This window comes from Rattus norvegicus, chromosome 14, assembly GCF_036323735.1.
Source record: "Rattus norvegicus strain BN/NHsdMcwi chromosome 14, GRCr8, whole genome shotgun sequence".
Classification (NCBI taxonomy): Eukaryota; Metazoa; Chordata; class Mammalia; order Rodentia; family Muridae; genus Rattus; species Rattus norvegicus.
This window is the reverse complement of record NC_086032.1, coordinates 38,835,555-38,846,309: the sequence shown is the minus strand read 5'-3', so window position 1 is coordinate 38,846,309 and position 10,755 is coordinate 38,835,555. Positions and strand designations below refer to the sequence as shown.

Below are 10,755 nucleotides of genomic sequence, written 5' to 3'. Positions count from 1 at the left end.
GGGGAATAGCATTTGAAATGTAAGTAAAGAAATATGTCCAATAAAAAATTAAAAAAAAGAGTTAGCTTCACTTGCCACTTTCCCTCCCCACCAGCAGCTGTACATGTGAATCCAATCTTCCCACATCGCCATCAGCTGTCCTCGTTTGTGTAGCTTTTGCTGCGAGAAAGCAGTCTGATCAAAAGCGACTCAGGGAAGAAAGGGTTGATCGTCATCTGTCAGCGAGGGGCGCCAGGGCAGAAGCCTGGAGGTAGAAACTAAAGCAGAACCATGGAAGGACACCGCTTACTGGTTTGCTCTTTATTACCTTTTCAGTGAGTCTCCTTTATATCCAGTACCACCTGCCAGGAGGGCCACCACCCTCTGTGGTCTGGGCCCTCTCACATCAATCCTTAATTGAGACTAATGCACAGATGGTCTGCAGTCCAATCCAATAGACATATTTTCTCAGTTGATGTTCCCCTAACCCAGAAGACTTTATCTTGAATCAAGTTAATAAAAACTAACTAGCACAGCTCTTGTTAAATTTTATCAACATGTATTTACATTTCATGGTTCTACAAAATTAGTATCTATCTTCAATTTCTCATGAAAACCACTTACTTGACATAGTGATATTTCATTGAATCTGGAAAATCTTTGAGAATGTTATTAATTATTAATACCTATGGCCAAAACTCTTGGGCCCACATTTGAAAGCCCTGAACACAACATTGATCATTCCAAATTTAACTTTTGTATCTGTTAGGTCCAGATTCCTACTTCTCTTGTTCTAAACTGTCTCAGTATTTATTAACTTAGTTTATGCTGTTTGTTTTCACCTTTGACATAGTTTTTCTACTTCAAATCAAAATCCAAATAAAAATATTCATATCCCGAATATTTTTCAAAATTCCTATCAGTAAATGCCCCACGCTATCTCACCAGCAAGAACACGCGGGGACACACGAATTCTTCTGCAGCTAAAATGTTTATTGTATCTTAAAGAGGGGGCTCGGGGCGCCGGCATGGCGCAGCTTATATACACCCTAGCGTGGCGCATCCACACCTGATTGGTCGCTTACCCATGATCTCATTCGGCAAGCCCCGGAGTGGGCAAAGACCTGGCACAAAGGCACTCTTGCACATGCGCACACAGTTAACTTCCTGAAAGGAAGTTGGCTGGCGCGGCGGAGGCCAGCGCCATCTTGTAATGGCGAAAGCTATCCCAGCTTTCCACGTGGGACGCAGTGAAAGCCAGCGCCATCTTGTGGTGGTGAATGTTATTGCGGCTCTCCACAAGTAAATATTGCATTTTCCTTCCTGTGAAAGCATTTCACATCTGTATCTAAGGTCAAGCATGCTTTTATCTCTTCAGATTAGACTGGAAACGCATGGGGAATAAGAACTATGTTGGACGTATTTTTGTGAGTTAATGAGTAGTTACAAGCATGTGCATTTAACGATGGAAGTAGGTTCTGGATGGATACCTTGGTGATACAGCACTTGACAGGTGAGGCCTTGGGACAGTGATATTTAAGGTGAGATGGGATTTCTATTGTTGTAGAGCATGCAGCAATGCAAGGACTTGCCTGCTTCTTGCATGAACGGGCAGATGTTTCATAGAACCGCTGCCAGTAAGAAGATATGAAATATTTTACGGTAAAAATTATGTAACATACCACTTACAGGAAACTGCTGTTCTCAAGAAGCAGTTTTTAGCAGCTTAGAGAAAGAGAAAGTATATGTTTTCCTCATGTGGGAGTCTGAGGAGAGCCTTCTGGGCTGGCAGACATCTATGCTCCAGGCAATACTTTAGGACGTGGCTGTCCAACTCTTCTGGGATATACCTTAAGAGTTGTCCAACTCCTCTGGGTTGTCCTCATTTGCTTGTGGGGAGAAAGGCTCAGATATGACTTTCTCTCAGTTGGTGAGAAGGGACCTGGGATTCAAAGGCTGTCTGAAGGGTTGAGAGGCCAGGCATGGAAGCGGTGTCACTGCTGCTGACATCAGTGAGAACTCAATTAGTGATACAAGTTTGCAAGTGGTACTGGGAAACGCATATACTGGCTAGGCAATCCTATCAGCTATAACTGTCCGAGCATTCTGGAAATGATGGAACTGTGGGAAGATATCAATGTCCTCCTCTGCATGTATTCAGACCAACCTTTCCGTTTACTTTTGAGAAAACTCAGGCTACATGTTATGGATTGGTTTTAATGCTACTTGTGCTAATTCTGCTCCCAAAATTACATGGGAACCGCATGTCTTCTGGTAAGGCGCTGAGTGTCCCTGTCCCCAGTTGGCTTTGATTGGTAAATAAGGTTGCCAGCGGCTAATGGTTGGGCAGAAAGAGAGAAGTGGGACTTTGAGGTTCCCTGGCAAGGAAGGAGAATCGCCATTGCCCGGGAAGGAATAAGATGTAGGCTTGAGAGTGGCAGAAGACAGAATACCAGCCATGTAAGAGCCAGGAAAGAGCGGTCCCAGCTGCCCCCACTCCCCGCCCCCCTTCACTGGGTCTAGGGTAGCAAAGATGGGATGTAGAGTTTAGTAAGTAATAACTCAGGAGTATCAGAGGGGAGGCATTGGCAACATGGAAGTTTGGGGGTGGCCTAGCCATTGTGATGTTTAGGGTGTATTAAAATAGGCTACGTGTGTTTCCTTCATTCAAGAATCAAGAACATTGGGTCGCTAGCAAGGAGGAAGTGCTGTAGCTACCAGACAATTAGAGTAGATTATTACCTACAGCATCAGCTGCAGAGACTACTTAAGACCGACTTAAACCCGAGCACATAATACTTACTCTGTGGCCTTAAAAGGTTTAAGCTTCTCCACTTTCTCCCTCTATGAGTGGAGGATTTACATATACTAATGTATATATTTACCTAATCAATCCTTTATCACTGTTCAGATATCATGTACCTCTACTTATATGACCGCTCACCATATATGTAACCCTGAACATCCAGCCGACAAAGGAATACCTGGTAAAAGCTGGGTGTTTATGGTTAAGTAGATGGTGACTGATTGAGAGAGAGAAAGTGAAGGAAGTTAAAACCTTAAGGTTGCGGTGGTATTATGTGGTGGGATTTATGAATCCAAGGTTATCTAAATGGTCTCTGCAGCCTGAATATCCTCATTTTAAGTTGAGGAATTGGTTATGTAGATGAAGACACTAACACTTTGGCCCAATTCTATCTTTTCCAGAATGCTGGGACGTTGTAGTTGATATGGTTGCCTAACTACCAGTTATTTCTCTGTCGAAAGAATACCAGCTTAATCTCGGTTATCAAACATGCAACCTTTCAATCATGACGTCTAGTGTTAAATGATTACGAGATGTTGGAGACATAATATTTGCTGTTTATTGTCTGTGAATTGTGGTCTATGATCTCTATCATCTAACACAAATAAAACTTGGACCACAGAACCTCACTAAGCTTACATTCATTCAACTGTACACAATACCATGGAGTTAGTCCTGCACAATAAATATAAATGTATTAAAATATTTAGTATTCTCTAGCACTTGATAAATTTAAGCTTCTACTAATGTTTCTGTTACTACATATTATTGAATTTGTTTTCTAGGTAACAGAAAATTCTTAACAATTATAAATAATCTTTCATTAATATATAGAATATATTTAAGGGACTCCAGATTACTAAACATGATTTTTCTTATTTTTTTATACATATATACATGTTCCTGAATAAAAGTTATAATTAGCATATTATGAAGATACCTACTTAATATAGTACTTTAATTTCTGTAGCAGTTATAATTGTACAGTAAATGGAACAGTAACAGATTTGTGTACTCTGGTTCTAATTGTCAGTTAAGTAATTTTATGACTTGCTAATTTAATATTTTGGGGGAAATTTAGAACATTAATATTGCCACAATTTGTTCTGACTACATTCTTAGACTTATATTCAGTTTGTTACTTTCATCTATTCCTTTGTTATTCTAGGAAAACTAAGTACATAAATGATTTTCCAATTAATAAATAAATCGAGTTTGAAAAAAGTTCAGGAACAAAAAAGGTTTTATAGTGCTTTACTAGTGTTTTTTTTTTTTGTTGTTGTTGTTGTTTTGTTTTTGCTTTTTTATCTACTTGTAAGCAAGCTCTTCATGGAAATGATTTGTCTCTTCTCCCATACAGCAAAGAAGACAAGAGGAGCCGAAGACTCCATCACGCCTAGGCAGAGTAAACAGGCGACCCCTAAAGCACTTGACTTTATTATATCGTAAGGACAGCAGTGGAAGCAATTTTAGACATCTAGCTTCTGTCCGTGCTGTGGCTTTCCTTTACTTTGTCTTAAATATCCCACATCCATGCTCACACCAGCAGCACTAAATGGATTCTGAGTTTTAAAAAGGAGAATAAAAAGAGAATTGTAGCAGCAGTGAATTACTCCTCCCTACTGCCCCAATGTTGTGGATTCTTGAATGAAAGACACACATGCAGCCTTATATTTAATATTTCCTAAGCAGCTCAATGGCAGAGGCCACTTCCACACCTCCAAATGACTAGCACACTCTCGCCTCCAATATTCCTGAATTATTACTTACTAAATATCTTTATTCCTCCTGGCTGCCATGGCCTGTAGCCCTCATGGGCCATGAGTCCATTGTAAAAAGTGGGTGGAGCTCAGGAGAGTAACTAGAAGAAAGGGAATAAGGAACTATATTTGATCAAAATTCATTATACCTATGTATGAAATTATTAAAATGTTTATTTTTTTCTTTTCTTTTTTTTCGGAGCTGGGGACCAAACCCAGGGCCTTGTTCTTGCTAAGCAAGCACTCTACCACTGAGCTAAATCCCCAACCCCAAAATGTTTATTTTTAATTGCCAATAATCATTTTCACAATATACCAATATCATTTTAGTGAGAGTTTATGTTGCTACTGTCCTCATAAGGTAGGATTTTCAAACAGAATAATGCTTTATTAATGCGCATGCTTATAATTAATTGTGTTTTAGAAACATTTTTTTTATCTTTATTGACTTGAGTATTTCTTATTTACATTTCGATTACTATTCCCCTTCCCGGTTTCTGGGCCAACATCCCCCTCATTCCCCCTCCCCTTCTATAGGGACTTTCCCTCCCCATCCTCCCCCCATTACCACCCTCCCCCCAACAATCACGTTCACTAGGGGTTCAGTCTTTACAGGACCAAGGGCTTCCCCTTCCACTGGTGCTCTTACTAGGCTACTCATTGCTACCTATGAGGTTGGAGTCCAGGGTCAGTCCATGTATAGTCTTTGGGTAGTGGCTTAGTCCCTGGAAGCTCTAGTTGGTTGGCATTGTTGTTCATATGAGGTCTTGAGCCCCTTCAAGCTCTTCCAGACCTTTCTCTGGTTCTTTCAATGGAGGTCCCGATCTCAGTTCAGTGGATTGCTGCTGGCATTCGCCTCTGTATTTGCTGTATTCTGGGTGTGTCTCTCAGGAGAGATATACATCCGGTTCCTGTCAGCCTGCACTTATTTTCTTCATCCATTTTATCTAATTGGGTGGCTGTATATATGTATGGATCACATGTGGGGCAGGCTCTGAATGAGTGTTCCTTCTCCCTCTGTTGTTTTAGAAACAATTAAAATTAAATTTTGCAAGGTATGATTGCATATACATGTACACACACATGTACACACACACACACACACACACACACACACACACACACACACACACACACACGGATTTGGAGGTTTAGATCCACCGTGAATGTGATAGAGGTTTTTATTTCACTGAAAATAAACTCGAAAAGAAAAGCAATTGCTACTGATGTGGATGGAATTATTGAGAAATGAAGATATATTGCAAAATGGCCTTTTAGAAAGTGTAGCTTTGGGTAAATTAATACTAAGATGTCAACAGTTTCCAACCCCTACATCCATGTAGTGGAATGTCTGTAGGGCTTAACCCAGTAGATTAACATAGAGGTCACCTACCCTAGATTTCCCTAATGTTCTTTTAAATCAGGCCTGCAAGCTCACTACTCTGGTAATGGGAAACCATAGCATGCTGGACTTCTGCAGAAAAAAACACTCTTTGCATTTACAAATAAATAAATAAATAAATAAATAAATAAATACATAAATAAATAAATACTAAGCTGTCAAATACATCGCTGATGTGGCTTTATGCCATAAGCAAAACTATCATGTTTTTATAAAATGTAAAAATACGAATCCCAAAATGATTTCGGTGGGTATTCTAGGAAGAGTCAATATTTGTAGGCCTAGAAATGCAAAATGTGCAGTTATTTTCTAAAATAAGAAAGAATTGAAAACCCGAAATTAGCATGTGTATATATTAGAGTACACTGGATAATATAGTGGTTTCTTCCAGTTTCCCTATAAACCTCCTGAAGGGGAAACATTTATCTTCTGTCCATTAGTGTTTTGCCTGCATTTATGTCTGTGTGAGGGTGTTGGATCCCCTGGACCTGGAGTTCTAGGCAGCTGTGAGCTACCTTGTGGTTCCTGGAAATTGAACCCCCTTTCTCTGGAAGAGCAGCCAAGGATCTTAACCACTGAGCCATCTCTCTAGTCCCTGGGAGCACTTATTTAGAAAACTAATAATCACTGCTCTGCTCTCTCTAAATTCAATCTGAAAAGTTACATAAATAATTGAGTTCTGAATATTGATGAGGTATACTAACATAAGAATGCAGTTTTTAAGATTTGTGAATGTATGCTCGTAAGATATATCATTTTTAAACATCATATTTTACAACAAAGTAGAATGATAAGCATCACCACTTAAAATTAAACAAAAAAGTTAAACAATAATATTGAACTGAACCTGAGATTATGTTTCCACATCTTATTTTTATAAATGATACATTTTTAGAAAAATGTCATAGGAAAAATAAGAAGGTCATTATGTTTGTTTCCTTTTATATTCGTAAAGTGTGTGTCAATAATATTTCTCTATTAGCCAAAGCATTGTTTTGACACCATTTCATTTTACTTAATCTTTGCAGTTTGAGGGATTCCAACGAGCATCACCACTAGAGGTCACTAGTGATCTATATTTAACTCGATGGCTTTTTAAAAATGATGTAATTGGATAATTTGTAGCTTTCTAGGTTAAAGAAATATTGCTCCAGTAAAACTCTAAATTTAGAAAAGAGGTGTTTAGAGAATGATATATAGTACTTGGAAATTAAGTGACTCCACAAAGATAAATAAGTAGTGACTATGTACATGCGTATATGAAGGGTTAGTGAGGTTTATTAATTTGAGGCATTCTAAGGGATGGATACCCTTCAAGGCAAACAAAGAATAAGGTCACCTTCAGTGAACCGGGTGGGATGTGACTTAGGACTCAGACAAGGAAGAACATTTGAGTTGCACTTTGTCTCTGTGGTTCCCTGGCCGGAGGGCAGATCTAGCCTCTACTGTCCAGATTTTCACCTCCTTAAATGAAAGTGGCGTGTTCCAGGATTCTAACAGTAACCTCTTCTTGGAGACTCTGTCTACAAACATCCATCAGATTCTGAAATTGTGTTGGGTGAGAATATAGTGACTCTTATCCTTTGATCTCTCAGATAACACAAAATATGAAATCAAAAGAATACTTGTGTGATTGCTCTTGACAAGTATGAGAAGGGAAAGAATTAACTGTTGTTGGTAAGAATTCTTTGCTGGTGACATCAGGCAAAGGTAGGAGCCATCCCTTCAAGTCCTTATGATATTTTTAGATCATGTGTACCTGTTTTTAAACCAGTTGCATTGCGAATTAGATCAATGGCCCCTGATCAATCTCTGAAGGTTTTTACCTAGCCATTTTATTATTCATTCATCAGTGGGCGGGCAGGTAGGCTGTTCCCAAATCTGGCTATTATGAATAGAACAATAATAAACATGGAGTATAATTATCTCTGTGGTAAACTGCTAAGCCCTTTGTGTGCATGCCTAAGAATAGCATATCTGGATGTGGGTAGATCAATAGCATATCTGGATGTAGGCAGATCAATACTCAGATTCTTAGGGAATCACCACTTTGATTTATATAATGTCTTTGCAAGTTTGCACTTCCACCAGTAATGAACAAGCATTTTTGTTTCCTAGCTATAAGTGTAACTTTCATTCACCAGATGTAACTGTTGTCCCAAAGGATTACTGCTAAATAGCTTACCCTTTCTAGCTCTTCCTGAACTCTAGCAGGCTGGTTCAACTCAGCTCCTCTTGCTCAAACTCTTCCTCAAGCTGTCTGATTTAATCCAGCTCCTCTTGGCTTCTCACTGAATTACTCTGCTTGACTTCAAACTGGCTCCTTCCTATATTCTGGCTCATTCGGTCTTCAGCTATGTCTCTAGAAAATTGTCCTGGTAAAACTGCCTTCTCTCCTCTCCTCTCCTCTCCTCTCCTCTCCTCTCCTCTCCTCTCCTCTCCTCTCCTCTCCTCTCCTCTCCTCTCCTCTCCTCTCCTCTCCTCTCCTCTCCTCCCCTCCCCTCCCCTCTCCTCTCCTCCCCTCTCCTCTCCTTTCCTCTCCTCTCCTCTCTTCTGCTTTCCTCTCCTCTCCCCTCTCCTCCCTCCTTCCTTCCCTAACACACTCTCTCTCTCTCTCTCTCTCTCTCTCTCTCTCTCTCTCTCTCTCTCTCTCTCTCTCTCTCCTGCTGTTGCCTCCTTAAGTTGCTTCACTTTTCTCTCTGTTTTCATGAGAATGGTCTTATCTTACCTCTGACTTATTGTGTAAAAACTCACATTGTTTGCCCCTCAATTAGACATAACTTTCAAACATGGCTGGCTCCTTCTACAAACTAACTTTACCGCGTTTGGTATTAAAGGTATATACTAAAAGGGTGTCTGTATTCTAGCCAGAGGGATTAATGGTGTGTACTGAGCGTCTGTATTCCAGCTGAATCACACAGACCTAAGTCTTTGGATGTGATCCCTTGCCAGAGTAGCCATGCTACTAGATTAAAATTTTTCTACATTCCTCATCCTTGCCAGTATGTTTAGTCATTTGTTTTATTGATCTTGTCATTCTGACTATGGTAAAATGAAACCTCAAAGTAATTTTAATTTGCATTTCCCTGATGAGTAAGAAGTTGAACTTTTTTAGGACTTTTTCTCAGCCATTTGTGTTTTATATTTATGGACTTTGCTTCGATACGTACCCAGCTTTTAATTGGGTTGTGTGCTTCCTTTATGTTCAGTAGTATTTTTAATTCTTTATATATTCTAGATTTTAACCCTATATCAGATGTAATTGGTAAAGATCCTTTTGTTTAGTAGGCCACAGCTTTGTCCAAATAATAGTGTTCTTTGCCCTATATAAGCTTTTGAGCATCATGAAGTTCCAGTCTTTAATTCTTTATCTGTCTTTTCAAAGTCTTTCTCCAAAAGTCCACTCCTGTCCCTGTAAATTCAAACCTATTCCCCTACTTTCTCTTCTGCTAGATTCAGAGTATCTGGTCTTATGTTGAGTTCTTTGATGCATTTAGAATTGAGGATTGTGCAGATAGAGATACAAGAGTTTATTTTTATTCTTCTACACACTGCTATTCAGTTTGACCAGAAGCATTGGTTGAAAATGCTGTCTTTCCTCCAGTATATAATTTGGCTTCTTTGTCACAAACAAACAAATAAGCATCAACCCTCACCAAAAAACAGGCAAAAGAAAAAAACAAAACAACAACTAAACAAACAAAAACTCAGCGTGTTTCAGTGGTGGAAAATGTCAGGGTTTTCAATTTGACTTCATTGATCACTATATCTGTTTTAGTGCCAGTGCCAGCTGTGTATTATTACAATTCTGTAATACTACTTGAAATATGGGATGGCAATAACCCTAGCAGTGATTTTATTATTCAGGACTGTTTTAAATATCCTGTTTTCTTTTTGATTCTGTATTCTGCTCTTTGAAATAAGTCAGCTTTGAACTAAGAATTGTTCTCAAATGACTGCTTTTATTTACCTGTTCAGTGTTATTTTAGTGTCTTGCACTCAATGTGAGTCAGATGAATCTGATATTAACTCTCATATCTATCATTTAAAAATCCAGTAGTTGTTTTTATGTGATGCAAGGAATAAAACTAAAGCAAGAACCCGTAGTCATAGCAATTTACAACATTGAATTCACTGTCCACAACTCCCAGACAACTAGAAATTAAGAGGATTATCTCTTTAAAAAAGATGAGGCCCAAAAGCTTCATAAATTTTCTCTCACATTCATGGATAAATCAAACTGCATGCACAGGAGAACGTCTAATGAACACATAGGAGCAAATCAGTTTGCACTCCAAAATGCTAAGCTGCGAAGATTTCCAGCACACCATAATGTTGACAGAATTGACATTTAAATCTTTCTAATGAGGATACTTAATTGAAACCTCAGAAGAACTATGAAACAGAAATAATGATAATGTCCTCAGGACTAAACAGTCATCCTAAGATGAAGGCCAAATTTAGTCCCTGTCTAGAAAATTATAGGATGAAAACCACCCAAGTTCAAGATACACAGTGCATGTTTTATCTGCTGACCCAAACCACTCTCTGCAGTGAAGCTGTTTTCTCAGAACCTAACCATTCTCGAGTAGGAGAAGGAGGTGCACAGGTCTTGGGAAGTTACCGGAACTTGTAAATGTCAGGAAGCTCTGAAGGGACAAGACTCTTAAGGCTCCTGCTCAAGGTATTGAAAGATGCAGTGAGTACTCGGATGCTGAGATGAGAGTCAGACTGAGAATAGCTTCAAAGTTGTGTAGAGAACCAGAGGATTCGGGCTTCCTCAGTTACCACAAATGTTGGAGTGGGCT

The 10,755-nt window shown here is 39.2% G+C and overlaps 1 long non-coding RNA gene across 2 annotated transcripts; it reads left to right on the top strand.

The window, feature by feature from the left end:
• Positions 1 to 1,134: 1,134 nt before the first annotated feature.
• On the top strand, positions 1,135 to 4,389 carry LOC120096534 (uncharacterized). 2 transcript variants are annotated; one of them, XR_005493045.2, is made up of 3 exons: positions 1,135 to 1,281; positions 1,358 to 1,492; positions 4,146 to 4,389. It is a non-coding gene; the product is annotated as an uncharacterized LOC120096534 (long non-coding RNA). The 2 variants fall into 2 exon arrangements; XR_010057784.1 differs by having other exon boundaries at positions 1,135 to 1,492.
• Positions 4,390 to 10,755: the final 6,366 nt, after the last annotated feature.